The sequence below is a fragment of the Hevea brasiliensis genome, chromosome 8 (assembly GCF_030052815.1).
Source record: "Hevea brasiliensis isolate MT/VB/25A 57/8 chromosome 8, ASM3005281v1, whole genome shotgun sequence".
NCBI lineage: Eukaryota > Viridiplantae > Streptophyta > Magnoliopsida > Malpighiales > Euphorbiaceae > Hevea > Hevea brasiliensis.
In genome coordinates, this window is record NC_079500.1 from 25,227,905 (window position 1) to 25,251,591 (window position 23,687).

Genomic DNA, 23,687 nt, shown 5'->3' on the forward strand with positions numbered 1-23,687 from the left:
CCTGCTAATGACAATTGCTTAGCATTCCAGCCTGACAATCGCTACTTAACCCTATCCCAAGTATGCTGATAAGTTGATTTTCACACCCTATAAAAGATGAGGGGAGCCCCTAAATACTTTCCTAGCTCCTTCGTCTCTTTAAACCCAAACAAATTCCAAATTGCACTTCTATCATTCGGCTGCATAATCTCCTAATATAAGCTTTTAATGTGTGAAATATTATAGGATGATTTCATGTTCGAAGATATTGCACTTCCTGTCAATATTGCTATTCCTATCAATAGAATTATAGCTATAATTCTTGTTTGTTGCACTTCATGTCAAGAGAATTATAGCTATAACTCTTGCTGATAGAATTATAACTATAATTCTTTTCGATATAATTATAGCACTTTCTGTCAATAGAATTTCCAAATGGGACTTCTAACCCAATTCACTTTTCCAATTCCAAAATCTTTGGCATACTATGTGACACATTAATTTCAGCAGAGCAACATATTTTCTCATTACTGTTTCTACATGACGTTGCTTAGGCAGACTTTGAGTTTAGGATAAGCTAGTGTGTAAGGCTAAAATTTCATGCAGCATCAACTGCTGTCTTATTTGTGGAAGGAATTGAGCTATAAAAGCTAAAGTCATTTTTCTGGTGCTTGTGCAAAAACTGGGAGTTGACTGCACCATAGACTGGGTTACAAATTAAAGTACCAATGAAGTATATTGTGGGCAACCTAGAAGGAGTAACTTATCATAATTTTGAATTGAATGGGCTAATGTGAATGAGTAGGCAGAGGTAAGAGTGAGATGAACTTACTTGGGCTTAAACCAACCATTACAAAAATGGTAGAACTAGCCAAATAGTTAGCTAGCTCTTCACCCTTGTAAGCCTTTAAAATTTCTTGTAATCTTTAGATGTAGACTCCTAACACTTGAATTGATGTAGCGACAACACCAGGAACCTTAACACTTAAATTAAATTGGCTAAACCTGTTCTGATATCATATCACTAATATTAATTAAATGGGTGGAGGCCAATAAATAAGTAGAGGCAACAGTATGTGAAGCGTAAGATGGGCTTATTTGGGCTTGGATGCACTAACCATTGTTAAAAAGTTAAAAACCGACCAATTAATCAGCTGAATCTCCACCCTTATAAGCCTTTAAACTCCTTATAATCTTTAGATGTTACACACATATACAAAAAAAAAAAAATAAAATAAAATAAAAAAAACCAAAAAGGAAGTAGGTGCACGTATTTAGGACTTCAATGAAGTGCCTAACTAGGACTCCTTTGTGGTTGGGCACGGTTTCATCCACTGTGTTATGTTAGTTTCTGGGAGTTTATTGTTTTGTTTTCAACATTCTAAGAAATGAATACTCATCATTGGACCAAGATCGAGATTTGAGACAAGACTACAACCAGTTAATCACTATGTTAATGCATACTATACAACCCACTTAACCTTAATTATTTGGGTTAAATTCACATGTGCTCACATGGAAAACTTTGGAAAAAAACATGTCAAAAAAATAATTCAAGTAGCACACTATTACAATTAGAGTGTGTGTGTGTATACATTTTTTGTTATTAAAATTTTCACAATATTATGATAAATAAAATTTTTATATGTATATAATTTAAATAAAATTATTATTAATAATTTACTGTAAATTTTATTTAGTTATTTCCATTTTTAGCACACATAAAATATATCCATGTATGGTCTAATAAATAATTATAGTGCTATAATTTTATAAATGAATAGACTAAAGAGAATAATTAGGAGTTTTTATTATGAAAAAAAAAAATCTATCTCAGTTTCCATATTCATTATAATTATAGTATGATTTTTCAATTTTTTTTTTAATTTTAAAAATAATTAATGTAATTGAGATAAATGTTATCATTTAACAATTAAAAATAATTAAAATGAAATAAAATTTGAAAAATTATATACTGCAATGGAAAAAAAAAATCAAAGATAGAAATTGTGAGGGTTCAATCAATTGTAATAAAAAGAAAAGGAGAAAAAAAAACACCTATAAGTTTTTTATAATACTATCTTTAGAAAAGTAACTCAAAATTGAGTTTATATATATATATATATATATATATATATATATATATATATATATATATATATAATTTTAATTTGTGAAATTAATTATGTAATGTTAAAATTTACAATTTTTAGTGTCAGTGGTATTGATTACTTTTAGTTTACTATCAATTATGAAATTATATTTTATAAGTTATGTTGTTAGTGTAACACCAATCATTTTTCAACGTTCGAATATCAGTCACAGATGAAATATTCTAGCGAATTTGAAGATTTCGCGAATGAAGAGAAGGAAGGGTGGTAGAAGATGTATATATTTATGCATATGTGTGTTTGAGGTATTTGAAATGTAATTAAAAATGAAAATATTTTAAAAGTTTTCTTTCTTAAAAGCTTTTAAGCGTGTGTTTTGGGCAGAAAGAATTTCGACAACTGAAGTATGGATTTTTAGCAGCTGAAGTCCCTTTTCTTTTTTAAATACTCTTTTTAGATAGAGTGGACTCTGATAGCTAAAAGCCTCGACAATGAGGGTATAAAAGGGATCAAAATTTGTGTTTTTGGCAAAACACTTGGGTCTTTCTCTTCTTCCCTCTCTCTCAACTTCTAGAGCATGCAAGGTTTTGAGGAGATTTCCTTGGCTTTTCAAAGTTTAAAGGTGGATTCTTCCATTTTGAAGTTTAGGAGAGTAGATTCAAACTTTGGATCTTTGTTTCTCTCACCTGCAAGCTCCAAGAAAAGAGGTAATATTCTTTCCTTCTTGATCTAATAGGTAGATCTAAGTAGGTTGTTAAGGAATTAGGTTTCTATAACTTCAATTTTATATAAAGTTATTTTTAAAATGAGATTTGGAAAGTTTATGCATGTTAGGGTTAGGATTTTGTGATTTATATTGAAATTGCATGTTTTTATTGTTAGTTTAGTCATTTTAAGTGTTATTAGTCTTAAATGGCTAGTTTTCCTTGATGGATTTCAGGGAATCTTTATAAATATTATGTTGGGTTTAGGAAAAACTTAGGATTTGAGTTTTTGGTTAATGTATATGGGAATTAGGTATGTTTTCAAGTTGTTTTAGGCCTTAAAGATGTATATATGTATTTGGTTTGTGTTTTGGAACTTTGGAATGAGTTTATGGCTTTTGAGTGTTTGAATTTGCAAGTTTTTGACTTAAGAATTCTAGAAATTCTTAGATTCGGCCATCGAAAGTCATAGTTACGGCAGTTAAAGCATACAGTTTCTCAAAAAATCTATAAAATTTTTAGGTTCAGTAATTGAAGTCCAAGACTTCGGTAGCTATAGTCAACACTGGATTAAAAGGCCATCCGAAGCCTGAGCCCAAGTAGGTTTTCCCTGACTTTTTCTTCCTTTTTTTCTAAGGTTCCAAAATATAGTTTTATAGTTTCTAAGGGCTTAGAATAAGATGTTTATTATGTGTATAGAGGTTTAGAACTTTATATAACTCTCTAGGGTTTGATTTTATAGGATCGGACTTGAAGGACTCGGAAGGTTAAGGTTTCAAGGATGGCTACCAGTAGAGATAAGAGGTTGATAGGCTACAAGAGGTGAGTAACTCTAACCTTAATAAAATGTAAACTTCTAAATTTAATTTATGATCATCCTCATGTATCATGTAATATTTATTTAGGATATATGTATCTAGAATACGAATATATTGCATAATTGCATAATTGTTGTTGGTGCATTTGATGGATGATGGATAACCCATTGACTCCCCCCCATGTTATGACTACATTATGTTATATATGTTATGGATCCATAAAATCCAAAGGGAGATTTTACGATGCCCCTGGTACATGACATAGGTCATGTTTTAAATAAAAGTCCTGAGGAGCCTCTGTATAAAACATGCATTCATACAATCTTAATAGAATCAAACCACTGATAGGTACCGTCTTCCCATAACACTACCACAATACTAAGGATTTATGCCACGAAGGAATAGATAGACAGGAATCACCACCCGAATAATAACCGAGATATATTCAGTATTTCTTTCGAGGGTCATGGATGGCAACTTACTCCTTGCAGAGTTTTCACAACCATCATTACCATAGCCTAATGTCTAGGTTTGGGATAGTGGGTACGTAAGGGGAAGGTGTTAGGCACCCCTTACGCCTGGTCTAACCTCGTTAATTTGAGCACCAGTCCTGTACTAATGTTTTTAGAAGTTTTGTTTATTATTCCTTAATTAAACTTTATTCTAAAAATGCAATTCTAATCCTACACACACAAGTAATTCACAAAATGGTTGTTGTTTACGAATAATTTTCATTCAAAAGTAATTTCTATCTATGGGGTTGCTAATTATTTAAATGATATTTACCAAATGACTAAAATTAATTTATTATTGAGAATTTAATTTACAAACAAATTCAATTTTAAATAATCATAAGTTTCTATTTAACCTAATTAATTAATTTTTCACTAAATTGCCCTAAGGATAATTAAACTAAATTAATTATGTACATGTGAAATTTATTCTAATATCACGTAAGGCCCAAACAATTACAACCTAATAAAGATTTCTAATATGCTAATTTAATTTACAATTATTAAGTATTAAATTAGATTTATTTTATATGCCAAGGTTAGTTCAATTCATAAACAAGATTAATTTTAATTTACCAAGTATTTATTTAAATTAATTACATACAAAAATCAGTTAAATTAAAAACAAAGTTATTTTTAATTTACCAAATAAAAATCCTATTATTACTACAATTTCATGCCAATAGTTATTCTAGGAATTTATGATTATTTACTTGTTGGTAATTGCAGTTGCCATTGGGGCAAGCTACCCTTAAAAAAGGGCCTGTTCTTCTAGTATGACAATGACATTCCTGGCTTACTCCCATTTAGCTCCATGTAAGCTCCACACAAATGCCCTCTTTGGTACTTACCTTAGGGCTACTTACCAATTTTGTTTGTAATAAAAAATAAAGAAACTAAAGAAAAAAAAATAGAAAATACTAATAACAATTCACATTGGATTCTAACTCTAGTCTTCTACAGTGGTTAAAATTCCTAATCAGTTACAACTAACTAATGGTCTAAGTCTTCTAACATGATCCAAACATTTCATAACACCTTTTAAATTAAAAGAACACAGAAAAATAGATCAAACATCAATTAGAACCCAAGAACATGCATAAATATACAATTTTCAGATTTTGGTAGATTGATAATAGCAAGAAATGCAATTTTTGAAAAATAGTTAGGCATGCCTAAAAATCATGAACAAATTATAGAAGATAGCCAACACATCATACAAGATCATAAAATTTATAAACCAAAACAAAACCTTAGCCGAATGGTCAACATAAATCGTAACTTTTCTAAGTGACAAAATCACACTACTTTTTTGTAAAATTCATAACTCATTAACCACAATAGATATGAATGTGAAACTAATTGGAAAAGATTCATAAGATTATGAAATTAATTTTAGACACCATATTCGCACAAAATTATTAAGAAACAAGGGAGATATGGGCTTCAGAATTCGGGTATACTGCAAATCAGATTTTACAGGAATCCTAACTTCAAACAGCCATAACTTACAAAATATAAAAGCTTTTTCAGTTATTCTTGAGCCTAAAATTAATAGAATTTTGTGAAGAATATGAATATAATTTTACTAAAATTTTTATAGAGTCAAAAAATAACAAAAAAAAAAAAACTTGAGAGACAAAAAACTGAATATGTGCAGAGTTATGTATCTTCTCAAATTAAATATGATTACATGATCCACATGAACATGTAAGATGAATTAAAAGACAAAGAATATAGAATTAAATATTATGTGGCATAGATCTTGAAAAGAAAATAACAAAAATCAACCTTCTAGAAATCTTGCAAGAAAATCTTCTACTAGAATAGAAAAGAAACAAGAAAGAACTAAAATAGTTTTGAATATCTCTAAATTTTCTATAGCTCTTTTTGAATATTTCTGAATCTCTTTTTTTTTTCTCCTCTTTTTTTTCTTCTCCTTTTTTTCTTCCTCAGTAGGGTATTTATAGGGTTTTGAGAGAGAGAGGTATGGTAGGGTTTGGACTCCTAGGGCGATAAGGTTCAGATAACTTAAATAACTGGGATCGCAGAATTTGGGTGAGACTGGGATATGTGTGAGGTGTTTAAACCAATAGAAAGAGAGAAAAAGGGCGTAGCACCAATAGGGAGTGAGGAAGAGGTGTGGCCAAGTGGGAGAGAGAGTTTGTATGGGAGAGGGAGAGAGAAAAAGATATTTGCTTATTTTAATTTTCAAAAAATAAATTAAATAAGTTCTATTTAAAATTCCTAACTGGGCTTTCTTAGGCCCATAGAGCCCAATTAAATCTAATTAGGTCCATTTAAGAACTACCCATATTAAATTTAAACAAAATAAAATTTTATTTTAATTTAATTAATTTTCCAAAAATATGTTATTATTCTTTTTTCAAGATCATGCCACGAAATTAATAATTCAGCTTTATGCCTCCAATTACATCTTACAGTCATACAATTTTTTCATCATCGGGTTCCCCACAACCTCAATGCACATACTCATAATAAATCACAAAATAAGGGTCTACAGTTTGCCCTTCACTTTGGCAAAAGTTGAAATCAATGCGAAGGGTGAGACGCGGTCGATTTAGTTCTTTTTCTCCCTTTCTTGGCTGCAGGGGCAGCAACTGCAGATAGCTGAGGTGGAGCACTCTCTTGGTGATCCTTGAGAGAAGCTTCCTTCTGCTGCGTAGGGGCAGCAGCAGTTTCAACAGGTGGTGCACTTGGAGGTTCAACAGGTAGCTCACCTTCAGGTTCTACAACCTTTTCACCATCATGCTCAGTAGGTACACCAGTTGCAGGATCAATTTCAGGTTCAATGACCTGGTCACTAGCATGCTCAACAGGAGCTTCTACTGCAGGTTCAAGCTCAAGTTCAGCTACTTGGTCACTTTCATGTGCCACAGCAGTAGGAGACTCACCAACCTTATTACTTTCACCCTTATCAGCAGAGACTTGAGTAGCAGCCTCAACTTTAGTTGGGAAACCAGTTTCCTTGGCCTGCTGAAGATCCACAATTAGCATTTTTAATTCCTCATTTTGAGTAAGCAGGTGACTCACTTTGTAGTCAACCACATCCACAAACTTTCTCAAAAGGTCAATGGACTGATGAGTTGAACTAAACTGATCATTAACGGCAGCTTTTAGCCCTTGAAGCTCACTTAAAAATTCACTTGTAGAATCAAAACCAACCTTAGCTGAGGAAGAACCACCTTTTTCAAACCTTTTCTTTCTTCCATCAGTGTCAGAGTGGATTTCTCTAAGCACAATCAAATCAGTCCTAGAGCTTTCCTTAGAGACATCTATATTCAGCTCTTTAAACACAGCAGTTAAGAGATGTGCATAAGGCAGTTTTCCAATCCCATAAGCTTTGCACATGTTCTTGAAAATCAAGTAAGCCAAATTCATCCTTACTTTGTTAACAATGTGCCACATAATACACATGTCCAGGTGACTCAAATAACCATAGCTGCCAGACTTAGGACAGAAAATGTAGTTCACCATACTGTGAATAATTTTAATATGTTGAAAAGCTTTTGTGCTAATAGACTTTTCATTTGTGGCAGTTTTGGCAGGGAACACTTCGTTTTCAAACTCAACCAAATTAAAGCCTGCCACCCTAGCAACATCCTTATGTGTGGAAATTTTATTTCCATCATTAGGCAAGTTCAAAGCCGTAGCTATCATTTCAACAGAGACACCATATACACTGTCATTCAAAACAACCTCAAATTTGTCCTCATCATGAACTATTCTTAAAGTCCTATAAAAATCTTGAACAAGTCTAGGGTAATACGCATTTGTACATTCACAAACATCCATCCATCCTTGAAACTCAAAAAGTTCTTTGAATTGAAAATTTACCTGATTAAAGTACTCCCATTTGATAAATTTGCAATATAGTAGTGCTTTATCCACTGAGCCCGAAGATTTGACGACGCCCATTTTGCTTTGGGTATCAATCCCTCGCATTTGTAGCTTCTTTTTCTTTTCTGGTGCCGATGCAGTGGGTTCGACAACCTTGGATGGGTCGGAAGAGGCACTAGTTGATTTCGATTCAGGTAAGTTCTTCTTTCCCTTCAATTTCTTTCGTAATGTGGCGACAGGGATATCGTCGGAGGCTGATGAGGATGACGAAGCAGCAGCAGCATCAGGGGACTTGCATTTAGCGCGAGCCATTCACAAAAAAAAAAAATGAAATTTGACAATGGCTTTTTGGTGAGTGAAGAGTGGAAGAGAAAAAGACAGACGTGAGGTCTGATGTTTGGGTTTGTTTGGCCGAAAAGAGAGAATGGGTTGGTTTTGGAGGTGTATTGTCGTGAACCAATGCAGAGGAGAGAGAGGGTGACGGTTTCGTGTGGCAGAGGATTTTAAGTTCTCTTGAGTCCCGCGCTTTTCTATTCCAGTGTACTTTATCTGAACCTGTTTTCCTTTTTTTTTTTATTTCAAACAAGTCTATCTATCTTTATATGCACAAATATATATTTCTACATGTCTGACACAGCACTGAGAATGTGATATCAAATGTGAAAAGATAAATGCATTGCTGGACACGCAGAGAGTTTTAAGCACAATCACCTTTTGGTTTGAAATTTGAATAGTACACGATATAGCAAACTAATTTTAGTCAAGCAATATTAGCATACAACTTAGTAAACTAATTTCTCGAGTTCACAAACAAGTTAGCTAATGTTCTTTAGAGATTTCTTAGCAAACTTATAGCAGATCACACACACGTTGAATAATATGTAAAAACATGAAATTATTATGACTTCAATTTCAAGCAAGTGGTTCACACATACCAATTTCCCTTTTAATTTTACAAAAGGTTTCTTCATTAAGAGGTTTTGTAAAAATGTCAGTAAGTTGATTTTCAGAGGCAACAAACTCTATTTTGATATTTCCATTTTGAACATGATCTCTAATAAAATGATGTCTGATCTCAATATGTTTTGTTCTTGAATGTTGGACTAGATTTTTGATCAAGTTTATGGCACTTGTGTTGTCACACCTAATTGGAACAAGATTATATTTTAAACCAAAATCTTCCAATTGTTGTTTCATCCATAAGATTTAACCAACACAACTACCAGCAGCTATATATTCTGCCTCAGCTGTAGATAAAGCTACTGAAGTTTGTTTCTTACTGTGCCAAGAAACTAGTGCAAGACCAAGAAATTGATAAGTACCTGAAGTACTTTTTCTATCCAGTCTACTTCCAGCAAAATCAGAATCACTATAACCAACAAGATTAAATGATTCACATTTTGGATACCATAAACCAATTGAGTGTGTGCCAATGAGGTATCTAAAGATCCTTTTAACTGCACTTAGATGGGATTCTTTTGGACATGATTGAAATCTTGCACACAAGCAAACACTAAAGTGTATGTCTGGTCTAGATGCAGTAAGATACAAAAGAGAGCCAATCATACCTCTATAAAGCTTCGTATCTACTTTTTTACCTTTTTCATCATTGTCCATTTTAATTGTTGAACTCATAGGAGTGCCCATGCTCTTCAACTCTTCCATTTTAAATTTCTTTAGCATATCCTTGATGTACTTTGATTGATTTATGAAGATGCCATCTTTCATTTGCTTAATTTGAAGTCCAAGGAAGAATGTGAGCTCACCCATCATGCTCATTTCAAATTCATTCTGCATAATCTTAGAAAATTTCTTGCAAAGAGATTCGTTAGTAGCACCAAAAATTATATCATCAACATAAATTTTCACAATGAGCATATCATTATGATGCTTCTTAACAAAAAGTGTTGTATCCACTTTGCCTCTTTGAAAATCATTTTGTAAAAGGAATTTGCTAAGCCTTTCATACCATGCTCTAAGAGCTTGTTTTAAACCATATAAAGCTTTAGTAAGTTTATAAACATGATTTGGATGCTCATGATTTTCAAAGCCTGGAGGTTGTGCAACATACACTTCCTCATCAATATAACCATTCAAAAATGCACTCTTGACATCCATTTGATAAAGCATAAAATCCTTGTAACATGCAAAGGCACACAACATTCTAATAGCTTCAATTCTAGCAACCGGAGCAAAGGTTTCATCAAAATCAATCCCTTCCTCTTGGTTGTAGCCTTGAGCCACTAGTCTAGCTTTGTTCCTAACAACATTGCCTTTTTCAACCATTTTGTTTCTAAAAACCCATTTAGTACCAATAATTGAATGATCTTTTGGTTTAGGCACTAAATTCCAAACTTTATTTCTCTCAAATTGATTTAGTTCTTCTTGCATGGCAAGAATCCAACTTTCATCATTTTGAGCATCTTCAAAACATTTAGGTTCAATTTGTGAAACAAAAGCAACATTACCAAAATATCTTCTCAATTGTGCTCTAGTCATGATCCTCTGAGATGGATCATCAATAATGTCTTCTTGGGGATGATTTCTATGGAATCTCCATTCTTTAGGTAAATCTTCATGTTGAGGCTCATTTACTTATAATTCTTCCAAATTTGGCATTTCTTCATTGATTTGATCTTCATTGGCATCATGGACATCTATTGTGGTTTCTCCTTGAGTTTCTTCATCTTTGTCATCAATTTGTTCCATTTCTTGACTTGATATTATATTTTCTTTTCCAAAAACCTGCTCATTATTATCATCACAAATATTTTTCCTTCTGATAGAAGGGTTAGTCTCATCAAACAAAACATGAATAGTTTCCTCAATAACTAAAGTTCTTCTATTGAACACTCTATAGGCTTTACTCTTTGTTGAATACCCAATAAAGATTCCTTCATCAGATTTAGCATCAAATTTCTTTAAGTTATCCTTCTTGTTATTTAAAATATAGCACTTACAACCAAATGCTTTGAAATATGAGATATTTGGTTTTCTTCCTTTCCAAAGCTCATAGGGGCTCTTTTTCAAAATTGGTCTAATCAAAACTCTATTCAACACATAGCAAGATGTATTAACAGCCTCAGCCCAAAACTACTTTGGCAAATTATTTTCACTCAACATAGTTCTAGTCATTTCTTGCAAAGTCCTATTTTTCCTTTCTACTACCCCATTTTATTGTGGTGTTCTAGGAACTGAAAAATTATGGTTGATTCCATATTTATCACAATATTTCTCAAATAAATGATTTTTAAATTCAGTTCCATGGTCACTTCTTATAGATGAGATGCAAAAGCCTTTTTCATTTTGAACCATTTTACTAAAAGAGGTGAATTTTTCAAAAGTTTCATCTTTGTGAGCAAGGAAAAATGTCCATGTATATCTTGAATAGTCATCAACAATAACTAAAGCATATGACTTCCCACCAAGACTAGTAGGAGTTACGGGTCCAAATAAATCAAGATGAAGCAATTCTAATGGCCTAGTGGTAGACACAATATTTTTAGATTTAAAAGATGCTCTAGTATGCTTTCCCAGTGCACATGCTCTACATTGAAATTCATTTTCATAATTAATCTTAGGAAGACCATTAACAAGTTCTTTCTTAGACAATTTTGAGAGTGTATGCATGCTTGCATGACCCACTCTTCTATGCCACAAATAACTAGAGTTATCAAAGGATACTAGACATGTACCATGATTAGTTTCAAAATTATTCATGTCAAGCAAGTAAACATTATTAGATCTATTAGCAATGAACAATGTGTCATTATCTAAGTTATTGATTGTACATAGAGAAGAAGTAAACTTTACCTCAAAACCTTTATCACAAAGTTGGCTTACACTTAGCAAGTTGTATTTCAAACCTTCAACAAGTGACACATCTTCAATGCAGGGTTTGGTTCCAATTGTGCCATTTCCAATTATTTTTCCTTTTCCTTTATCTCCAAATTTTACATATCCTCCATCTTTCATTGTAATTTTTGAAAACTTGTCCTTTTCACCGGTCATGTGCTTTGAACAACCACTATCTATATACCATTTATCACTTTCCTTCATCCCTTTGAAACATACCTGAAATTTAATCACTGATCTTTAGGTACCCAAGCAACTTTAGGTTCTTGGGGGTTAGTGACCTTAGGTAAGTTCCCTTTGGCACCCATACCTTCTTTACCTTAAGAAGACCTTTCCTAAGTGCACAAGAACTAATCATATGACCTCTTTTATTGCAATAATAACATTTAACATTAGGCAAGGAGGATGTAGATGCTTTAATGAAATAATTCTTGTACTTGTCATAGTTCATGAAACCATCAAAACTAATTCTATATTTTTCATTTGAAATTCTTTAGTTTCCAAGAAGTACATCTAGAGTTTCTTTTCCTTTTGTAAATTTAGCCAAATCATTTGTTAAGGACTCTACTTTAGCTTCAAGAACTTTATTTTTCTCAATGAGCATTTCACAAGTTTCTTTTGAGATTTTTAACTCTAAATCTAGTTCTTTAAACAAAGCAATTTGTCCTTTGTAAAATTCATTTTCTTTATGCACATTGGACATGGCAATATTTTGTGATCTCAATGATTCAATTTCTAAATTCATTTTAGTGCACTTTCTCTTGTAATTTCTATACTCATCATATACTCTAGCAAATGCAAGTTCAAGTTCTTCTACATTAGGAGATTCATAAGAATTTACCTCATTGTCACTTTCTTCTTCCTTTTGTGAACTCTCGACTTTCTCTTCAAGTGCCATCATACAAAGAAGAGCAGTCTCTTTGTCACTTGATTCATCATTTGAAGATTCTTCACTGTTGCTCCATTCTACTTTCATAGCTTTCTTGCTCCTATCTTCTTTTCCTTTCTTCTTTTTGAGTAATGGACATTTGGGCTTCATATGTCTAGGTTTGTGACACTCATAACATACAATTTCTTCTTTTGAATCTTTGAAGTGTTTATCCTTGGGAGTATACTTTTTCAAGAATTTCTAGTATTTGCTTCCTCCCTTCTTGAAAGCTCTTTTAAATTTTCTTGCAAGCATAACCATTTCATCATCATCATCACTTGAAGCACTTGAGTTGTCACTTGAGTCAACTTTGAATGCAATTCCTTTCTTCTTATCTTCATCTTTGTTTGACTTAAGAGCAATGCTTTTCTTCTTTTTCTGCTCATTTTCAACTTCATTTTTCTTGTATACCATCTCATGTGCAATGAGAGAACCAATGAGTTCATCATAAGTGAATGTTTTAAAATCCTTGGTATCTTGGATAACTGTAGTCTTTGCTTCCCAAGATTTTGGAAGTTATCTAAGAATTTTCTTTACAAGTTCAGCTTCCTCAAATCTTTTACCAAGTGCTTTGAGAAGATTTACAAGATCAGTAAACCTTGTACTCATATTCGCAATTGATTCTCCTGGCCTCATTTCAAACAGCTCATAATCTCGGATAAGGAGTTTTGCTTTGGACTCTTTGACGACATCAGTTCCTTCATAAGTGACTTCAAGCTTATCCCAAATTTCCTTAGCAGATTGACATCCTGAAACACGATTGTATTCATTAAGGTCAAGTGAGCAATGCAAAATATTAATACCTTTAGCATTTATAGAAATTTTCTTCCAATCATTGTCATCATATTCATCTTCATGTTTTGGAACTTTTGTAGTTCCTGGACCATTCTTTTGAGGAACATGTGGACCATTTTTAATAATTCTCCATGCATCAATATCTACAGATTGTATGAAATTTCTTATTCTCACTTTCCAAAATGAATAATTAGTGCCATTGAAGAGTGGTGGTCTAGTGATTGAGTAGCCTTCAGTTAATGGTGCGGGTATACCGGCAGTATTACTAGATGAACCAGCCATTATGGATCACTCTAAGGTTGTAACACCCTAAGCAAGAGAGACAGGCTCTGATACCAAATTGTTGTCCCAAAATAGTCCAAGAGGGGGGTAAATTGGACTTTAACAATTTTTCGGCCCTTGCTTGTAACCTAATGAAAAATTGTGGCTTTGTTCAACTAGGTGCTTCTCTATATAAAATGAAAGCAATATGTGTTTCAACAATGTGTTCCTAAGTTGCAATTCAAGCCTCAATCAATATTTATAGCAATATCTAACAAAACATGCATCATACAATATACAACTAATTTCTCAACTCACTCAATATGTCCTCAAGTTTATCAATTTAATCTATTCAACCAACATTCAATATCAAGTATAAAAGGAAAAATTTAAATTGCACAAAAGTAAGGAGATCAAGGTTAGAGAGATCAAACACAATGATTTTTATAGTGGTTCGGCTTAACTAGCCTACATCCACTCTCTCAAAGAACCCTTTTTGAGTCTTCTCTCCACTATTTGCTCTTTTGAAGGCAAGAGACCAAAAGCCCTTTACAACTTTTCAACACCAAGCTTTTACCAAGGTAGCTTGAAACCTTCACAAGTGCTATCTCAAGCACTTACTCTCTCAAGCTTCAATAGGTGCTTGTACAACCTCTCTTAAATGCAATTTAATGTTTTAATACTCACTCTTACTCAATACAAATCAAACTATAAAGAAGAGATGAGTTGATTTGCCAATGGTAGCTCAAAATCTTTAAAGCTCTTGAATGAAAGCAATAAATGAAAAATCAAAGTTAGAGTTCAAATGTAAGCTTTCATCAAGTGTAAATGAAGTAAAGAAGGTGTATTTATAGTCCCAAATCATTTTAGACCGTTTGAAACCTTTTTGGAACGTTATACACACTGCCCAAGACAAAATGGCCATTATTTTGTCCTTTTGTGCGAAGTTGAGCAGCTCTGATCATTTAGCAAACTAATGAAATTTTGGTAGCAGTCAGTAAACTGGTTAGTAAACTAATTTTTTTAGCAAACACATTAGCAAACTAAAAATTTTAGCAAACCAGTTAGCAAACTAAGTCAACAGTTGCATGTCTAAAAATATATATATATTTATGCCAAGTAGTTTTATTAAATTCTCTCTATTTTTTATTAATTAATTATACAATTTATTTAAATTATGATTAAATTATTAATTCCTTAATTATGAATATATAAGTTATAAATTATTTAATTATTACACTTTAATACTATAGTAAGTAGCTATTATTTTTATTATTTAATTATTACAAATACATAAAAAGCTCAATTTAATTAAAGATAGAAAAAATTAAGAGTTAATTAGACTAATTTATTAATCATACCCAACAAACACATATGCTAACTTTGTATATGTTCTATTTTGGCTTCCTGATAATGTGGTTATTCATATTTTTGTAAAACAAATTTAAGAGGAGAAATTGAATTTTTGTGATTATACCAAGTATAAGGGATGTTTGAATTTTTGTGAGAAACTAATGATTGAATTTTCTTTTAAACATCTCTAATTATTAAAGGTAATGTATATCTATTAATTTTAATTTTTTTTAAAAAAAAATAAAAATCAACATTAAATTTTTTTTATGTATTTCCTAAATAGCTATAACATATAATTACTAAATATAATTATTACACATTATCATGTTTCATAATTTTTAATTTGAAAACATTAATGATAGTAAAATTAAGATACATGTTTACTTTGAAGAAAAATCAATACTTAAAAGTTTTTTTCCCTCCCTTTTATATATTTAATAAATTTTAATTTACTTTAATATTATTTTATTTTTATTATTTTAAAATGATTTAATAATAATAATTATTATTATTATTATTGTTATTATTATTATTATTATAAACAAAGAATAACAAAGAATAACTTATGGCTATTAAAAAAAACCTTATAGCTATTAAAGCGACTGATTTAAGAGCAAAAATCAACTTATTTTACTAAAATTTATTACTAATATTTTAGAGTTTTAATATTTTAAATAGCAATATTAAAATTCTTTTAAATAAAAAATAATATTTTTTAAATTAATAATAATTTAATAATCTAATTAAATCTGATATAAATTTTCTCCTAATTCTTTTGCGCTCTCTATATATATACTACCGTGCATTACACGGTATTTCGCTAGTAAAAATATAAAGACAAAAAAAAGTCTTCTAGATACATATAACACAATTGGAATCATGCTAATGTATATGATGAAGATAAAAAAAAATAATAATAAAGAAAAAAGAAAAAAAATTACGCAATTAACTCAACAGATAAAAATAACTAAAAAATTGAAAATTAAAATTTTACCTTGAACAATAAATTGTTTATAAAACTTGATTTTTAATATTATAATATTGCTTAAAGATAATAATGAAAATTAGTCATAAAATTAATAAAGAGATATTTTATAGGCATATTATTTGAATACAAATTAAAATTGAATTATAATTAATAGTTTAACCAAATTAAAATAGGATTAATACAAATTAAAATAGAATTAAAATAAACATGATTATCAACGTATAATATACTTAAGAATGTACTATAAATAGAAAATACTAATGAGGAAGGAAATATAAAGGTAAAATTAAATTAAATATAATAAAAAGGAAAGGTGAATAAGAAAAATAGTAATAGATTTTATAATTTTATTATTTTTTTTATAAATATAAGAAATTGAATATGAACTTTTTGTTTTTAGGATTAGGATTATAGAATTACAAATCGATTTTTTCTTTATAAGTATAATTACTTTTAAAATAGTATCAAAATTTTAATTTAATTAGTTAATAAATTTTTTATAAATAATATAAGTATATAAGGATATTTTTTGTTTGTTCACAAGTTCACTTCCTCATTCATTCATTGTTGATATTAAAAAAATCTAAATTATTGTGTAATTAACATTACTATTAATTTATTAATGTTCAAACAATAAATAAAAATTCTCAATAATTATTCTAAAAATTATCTAAAATATTAATTTATTAATGAAAGATTAGTACTACAAAATTAATATAAAAATATTATAAAAACAAATTACTATTAATAATTATTAGTCAAAATAATAATAAAAAATTAAATATAAAAGCAAATTTGTAAGACAAATTAGTAAAAAAATTGACATATATATACTATAACAAAAATTAAGAAAAAATTAATTATTACTAAAAATAATTTACTAAAAAAAATATGCAAACAAAAAATAAATTATAATAAAAAAAATAAAAAATATAATTAAGAAAAAAAAGAGGATGAAAAAGAAATTAGATAAGAAAGAAAAAGAAGAAGAAGAAGAAAAATAAGCAAGAAAAAAATGATGAAAAAGATAATAGATGAAAAAAAAAAGTTGATGAAGAAGAAAAATAAGGAAAAAAAAAAGATAATGAATGAGAAAATAGATAAGAAAGTAAAAAATAATTAAAAAAATGAGAGAAAAGAGAAGAAAGAGAGAAAAAAAAAAAAAGAGTAATGAAAAAAGAAAATAAGTAGTGATTTATATTTGTGAATTAGCAATCTATTTTTGCAATGGATTGTCAATTGCTAATTTTTTTTAAAAGAATTAGACAAAAATTTTTTGACAGAAAATTTTGTAACCGATTCGCAATCAGTTGTAAAATCGGCTGCTAATAATAATCAATTTCGATCGGTTGTAAAAATTAGTTGGGTGGGAACTTTTGGAGGAAATTTTGCAATTGATTCCCTATTGGTTGCAAAATCAATTACTAATTACAACCGATTTCATTAAGTTACAAAAATTTAATACTATTAGCAATCAATTCACAAATCGGTTACAAATTAAAAAAAAAAAGGCTTTTAATCGACAAAAAAATTGATTGCAAATTTGAAACCTTTAAAAAAAAAAAGGCTCTAAATTTAGTAACTGTTAGCAACCAATCAACTTTTATCTGTTGCTAATAGCAATTAATTTCTGTAATAGATTACAAATCAGTTGCTAAATGTTGGAGTGAGTTAAAATAATTCTTAATTTAGAAACTGATTCCCTATGTTAGCAAATGATTTTTTAAATATGTTATTAATAACAACTAATTTTAGCAATCAATTTCTTAATCGCTAATCGAATATTCAAGTTTATTTTTTTTAATATCAATTAGCAATCGATTTAACAATCATTGTAAAATAATTGTTAATAACAATTGATTTTAAATAGGTTATTAAATTTTTAAAAATTAACTATTTAAGTTTAGAAAAACTAAAATTATAAATTGGTTATAAAATTATTGCTATTAACGATCAATTTTAGTAAGTTACTAAAATTGATTTTTTCTTTTTTGATATTGTTGATAAAACTTGATTTTTAATGCTATAATTGCTTTAAAATATAGTGAAAATTAAGCATAAAAACTAGCAAAAGAGATATTTTTATAGACATGTTAGACATGTTATTTGAATACAAATTAAAATAGAATTATAATTAATAGTTTAATCAAATTAAAATAGGATTGATACAAATTAAATAGAATTAGAATTAATGGATTAATTCAAATCAAAATATGATTGATCAAACTCTTTTTATAAATATAAAAAATTTAATACAAATTAAAATAAAATTAGAATAAATATAATTAATAAAATATAGTATAAGAATGCAATATAAATAGAAATATGAATGAAACGCAAAGATACAAGTAAATTAAATATAATTGAATATAATGAAAAAGGAAAGATGAAGAAGAGAAATAGTAATAAATTTTATAATTTTAAGTATTTATATATATAATTAATATGTACTTTTTTATTATAGAATTAAGATTATATATTATAAAATTGAATTTTTAATATAAGTAGAACTATTTTTAAAATAGGACTAAAATGTCAATTTACTTATATTAGTTAATATATATATATATATATATATATATATATATATATATATATATATATATATATATTATATATAAAAGGAAGTTTTTGTTCCTCCCAAGTTCATTCACTTATTCATAGTATTATATATATTTTTAACACATTATAAATTATAGATAAATAAATAGATTATTAGTAATTTTTTATAAAAAAAAATAATTTTTATTTTTATGTTGAAAAATCCATGTTAAATGTGTAAATAATGGTTTTTTTTTTTAACTTTTAAAGTAAAAATTACTTTTTATCTCAACCAACCTAATATTGCCATAATTTATTCATTTTGAAAATTTTTATAAATGAATATAATTGCATAATTTTTTTAACATAAATAATTGTGTAATGATACTTTGAGCTCGAAATTTAATTATATACTATAAGTAAACCATAAATAATTGGACTTATTGTAATATTTGTTTTTTTTTAAAAAAAATAAATTGCAAGAACTATAAATGCAAGTCACAATAAAAATAAAATAGTGAAACCGATATATAACAGTTTCGTTGTAAATGTTGATTATTATGTTTTTATTGCCCTTATCTTAGGGGCGATGCCTGGGAGTCCTCAACTCTTCAACCAAATCATTCAAATTAGAGTATGTGGATCCACCTTCTTCAACAGCTTTTCTTGCCATTTCTCCAAGCTTCCTTGCTCTTCTCCTCATTTCTTCTGCTTGGCCACTCACCATGACCTCAGTAATTGCCGTCTCTATAGCTTCGCTTTTAACATGTTCTCCATGCACAGCAACCCATTCCTTAACGCCCACACCTATCCCAATCAGAAACCTCACTCACCAACTTCTCGTTGTAGAAATGATCAGCGAATACTGGCCATGTCACCATTGGCTTCCCTGAAGTTATAGCTTCAAGTACAGAACCCCATCCACAATGAGTCAAAAATCCTCCTATAGCTTCATGATCTAGAATCAACACTTGTGGAGCCCAACCTCTTATTATGAGTCCTGTCCCCCCCATTCTTTCTTCAAATCCTTTAGGTAACCAATCTTCTTCATCTTCTTGATTTTCTTGTCTCTCCTCACTACCCAAATGAATTCTGTTTGGAAGCTTGAGAGCCCTTGCAATCTCTATAAGTCGAGATGCATTGAAGTTGACCATACTTCCAAAACATATGTAGATAATATATTTTGGTTTCTTGGTATCAAGCCATTTCAAACACTCGTTTTCACTAATAGATTCTTCATTCCCTCTCTGTGCTTTATCTTCAATTCCCCTGTTGCATAGCGAAAGCAGGCCAATAGGCCATGCCCTTACGCTAAGACCTTCTGTAATAATCAACGTAAGTGGCTCGACCTCATAGAAGGCTGTTGACAACGATCCCAAAACTCTTTAACTCGATTCTACAATTTCACTCATTAATTTGCTATAGTCGATTCAAAGTCTTGTCTCAAACCATCCGAAGTTGTTTTCTTGTTAGCTTTATCTCACGGAACATTAGTCGGGACAAAGGGTTACGAATCAGGAGACTTTCTTCTGCGGCTCATACAAACTGATACATTCTAAGGTGCATAAAGAAAAGAAACAAGTGCCTTTAAACACTAACCTTGGAATCCCAAATTTGGCAAGACATCGGTAGCCCATGGAAAGAGCAAATCGGCAACAAGGCAATCAGGTTGGCACTCTTGCAGGAGCATTTCAAGAGGTTCTTGGAGCATGGTTGTCGCCTTGTTAAACACGAAAATCAATTGAAACTACCATTATCATGGGAAGTGATAGAATCCACGTTTTCACATCCTTCTGGTAGTCCAGCCTCCACGGAAGGGAATTTAAGGGTTCGAATATCAATGTCGACACCCAAACCTTTAGTTCTTCGGATAGTTTTGGAGATAAGAGGTGCATTGAGGGAGTGGTGATAATGGTAGCCTTTAGGCCTCATAAAGCAAATAGCTTGGCGGATCCATTGTTGGAATCATATGGCCATGAGCCATGTAGGGAAAGACAAAAATATGCAGGTGATGACCGAACTATCCATTGATTGATTAATGCCGAGACGACTTGGTCTTTGTAGAAGAGAGACAGAGAATGATCAATGAAGATGAAGCATTTTGTTTGATATGATTTTGTTTTTCTATCTTTGGTATGACCAAATGTACTCAAATGAAGGTGTTATTTACATGCAGGCTCTTGGGCATATATGGCCAGTTGGTTCTATATTTCTATGTGCGATTTCAAGCTAGCTTTTATGGCAAGTACTAAATTGGATACGTTCTTCTTGAAGTGGAAATTCTTACCCACCCCTTCCATAATAGGGAAAATTATATAATTCATTTATTATAAATATAAGACATAAATATATAAAAAGACCCATATGTTAAGTAATAGAAGTAAATATTTTATATTTCTATAAAACGTAATTAGAATCTCGTTGAAGGAAAGAAGTATTTTCATTTTTATTTGTTATTTAAGTTTTGATAATTTAAGAAATTTTTGCCTCAACATAATGTATTTTAGATTTAAATAATTGGAGAAATTTTAATCTAAACTTTAATCTAGTAAACATAAAAAATAATATTTTAACTCATATATTAAATAAATAGAATCTAAATATTTATATTTTGAATCCATAATAAATCAGATGTAAATAAGTTTCTCTAATAATCCCACTTAATAAGGTAAAGATGGAAGCCTCTTAATTTATCAATAAACTAGATTCAATTTCATTGAAAATAAAAAAACTATTTTAAATTTTTAAAATGTATCAGATTTATATTGTGAAAATCACTAAAAACTTCGGAAAAAAACTTTAATTTCATGCCCCATTTGTTTTGTGGGAAATAATTATATATGGAAAAAATGTTTTTTTTATGAAATATGTTTTCTAAAAATTTGTTTTCCATGAAAATATTTCCATTATTTGGTTGCAAAGTTTAATTAATGATATGTATTTATATTATATATGTACAAGTGTTTTTCACATTTCAATAAAATTATTAAAATTTAAAAAATAAAAATTGATTTCTTTGTCTTTTAAAAATAGGAAGTTATTTTCCTTAAAAATGATTTAGTTTTTCCATTAATCAGAAAATATTTTTTATTGACTCATTTTTCTGAGTGTCTTAAATATTAAAAAATATAAAAAATATTTTCTAGACATGAAACAAACGGAGTCTTAATGTGCATAAGTTGACTTTGATATCTTCAAAGTAAATTAAAAAAAAAATGATTAATTTTGAAAGGCTTAATGATAAAAAAATTCTAAACATTTTTTGAATTTTTTAATTATGTCATTTTTTTATTGACAATTTGGTTTTAATTATAGTTGAAATATGTATATGGTAGCTGCTTAGGAAGAAAAAAAAAAGAGTATAAAAAAAGTTACAAAGAAAAATAAAATCAATTGAAACAGTGCGAAAAAATATATAAAAATTCCTTTATTTTAACTAAATAAAAAAAATAAAATTCAAATTGTCCTTTCTTTTCATTAATCAACTAAATCTTAATCTCAAAATCTGTTTTAAAATTTTTTAAAGTAATATTAAAAAATTTACAGATATTATTCAAATTATATTTATATATATATAAGCCATATATTTAAAATTTAAATTATAAGAAATGGCTTTAGATTTTCTTTGTTTCTCCATTATAATATTATTTTAATCTCATATCTATAAGGAAAATTAAATTTAAATTTTTAATTATTTTAGTGGCTTTCATTATTTATTTTACATATAAAATATTATCTATAATTTTAATAATGCTTATATATTTTTTAATGATATTTTAAAATTTTTAAAAGAGATTTTGACTTTAAAATTAGATGTTTGGTTGACAAGAAAGAAAGGGAAATTTGAATTTTTTTTGGCGCGCAGTTGAAGTGAAAAATTTTATACATTTTTTAATAAATTTAAATTTAAATATTTATATTTTTTTAATAATATATTTATTTTATGGATTTTATAAAATTATTTAATCAATTTATTTATTATTAATGTAAATTAATAAACTTAATTATTAAAATTTAGAAATTAAATTTATTTATTCAATAAAATATATATATATATATATATATAGAAAGATTTTCACTTAGTGTTGCCACGTGATATTCTAAGAAAAGGGCTAGCCATGTAAACATATTTTTTCTTAATTTTGCCACATAGAACTTACTATTTAGAAATTATTATATTTTATAATTATAATAATTATTATCTTTTATGTTAAATATTTAATTTTATTTTTTATTTAATTCTCTTTCTAATTTTCTTTTAAATATCTTTATTATTACCATTGTTACTATAATTTTCATGACCAATTAAAAATATTAGATATATTTTAATATTTTTATAAAATTTTTATTTAATGATTCTCAAATTTTTAAGTATTTCATTTGATCATAAAAATTTAATAATTATATATCTTAAATTTAATAAAATAATTTAAAATTATACTATAAAAGTAATCACATGGAGTTAAATACTTTACATTTTCTCTATTTTTTATATATTTAATTAATTTTAATTTACTTTAATGTTTTATTTTTATTTATCTAATTTTAGTGTATATTTAATAAAAATATATTTTCAATTATATATATATATATATATATATATATATATATATATATATATATATATATATATATATAAAATGAATTATGGAAAAATGAAATAAAATTTTATTTTCAGTCATAGTAAACAAGAAATTTATATTAATATTCAATTTTCATTATTTTTTAATATTTTTTGTTGTATAATTAATAAATAATTAATATTATTACTTTGGTTAATATTAATCTTGTTATATTGTTTTAGTATTATTTAGAAAAAGTTTTAAATTTTTTATATATATATATATATATATGCCAAGTAATTTTATTAAATTCTCTCTATTTTTTATTAATTAATTATATAATTTATTTAAATTATGATTAAATTATTAATTCCTTAATTATGAATATATAAGTTATAAATTATTTAATTATTACACTT

The 23,687-nt window shown here is 28.4% G+C and overlaps 1 pseudogene; it reads right to left on the minus strand.

The window, feature by feature from the left end:
- Positions 1-19,210: 19,210 nt before the first annotated feature.
- Positions 19,211-21,006, minus strand: LOC131182111 (scopoletin glucosyltransferase-like; annotated as a pseudogene).
- Between the last annotated feature and the right edge of the window lie 2,681 nt (positions 21,007-23,687).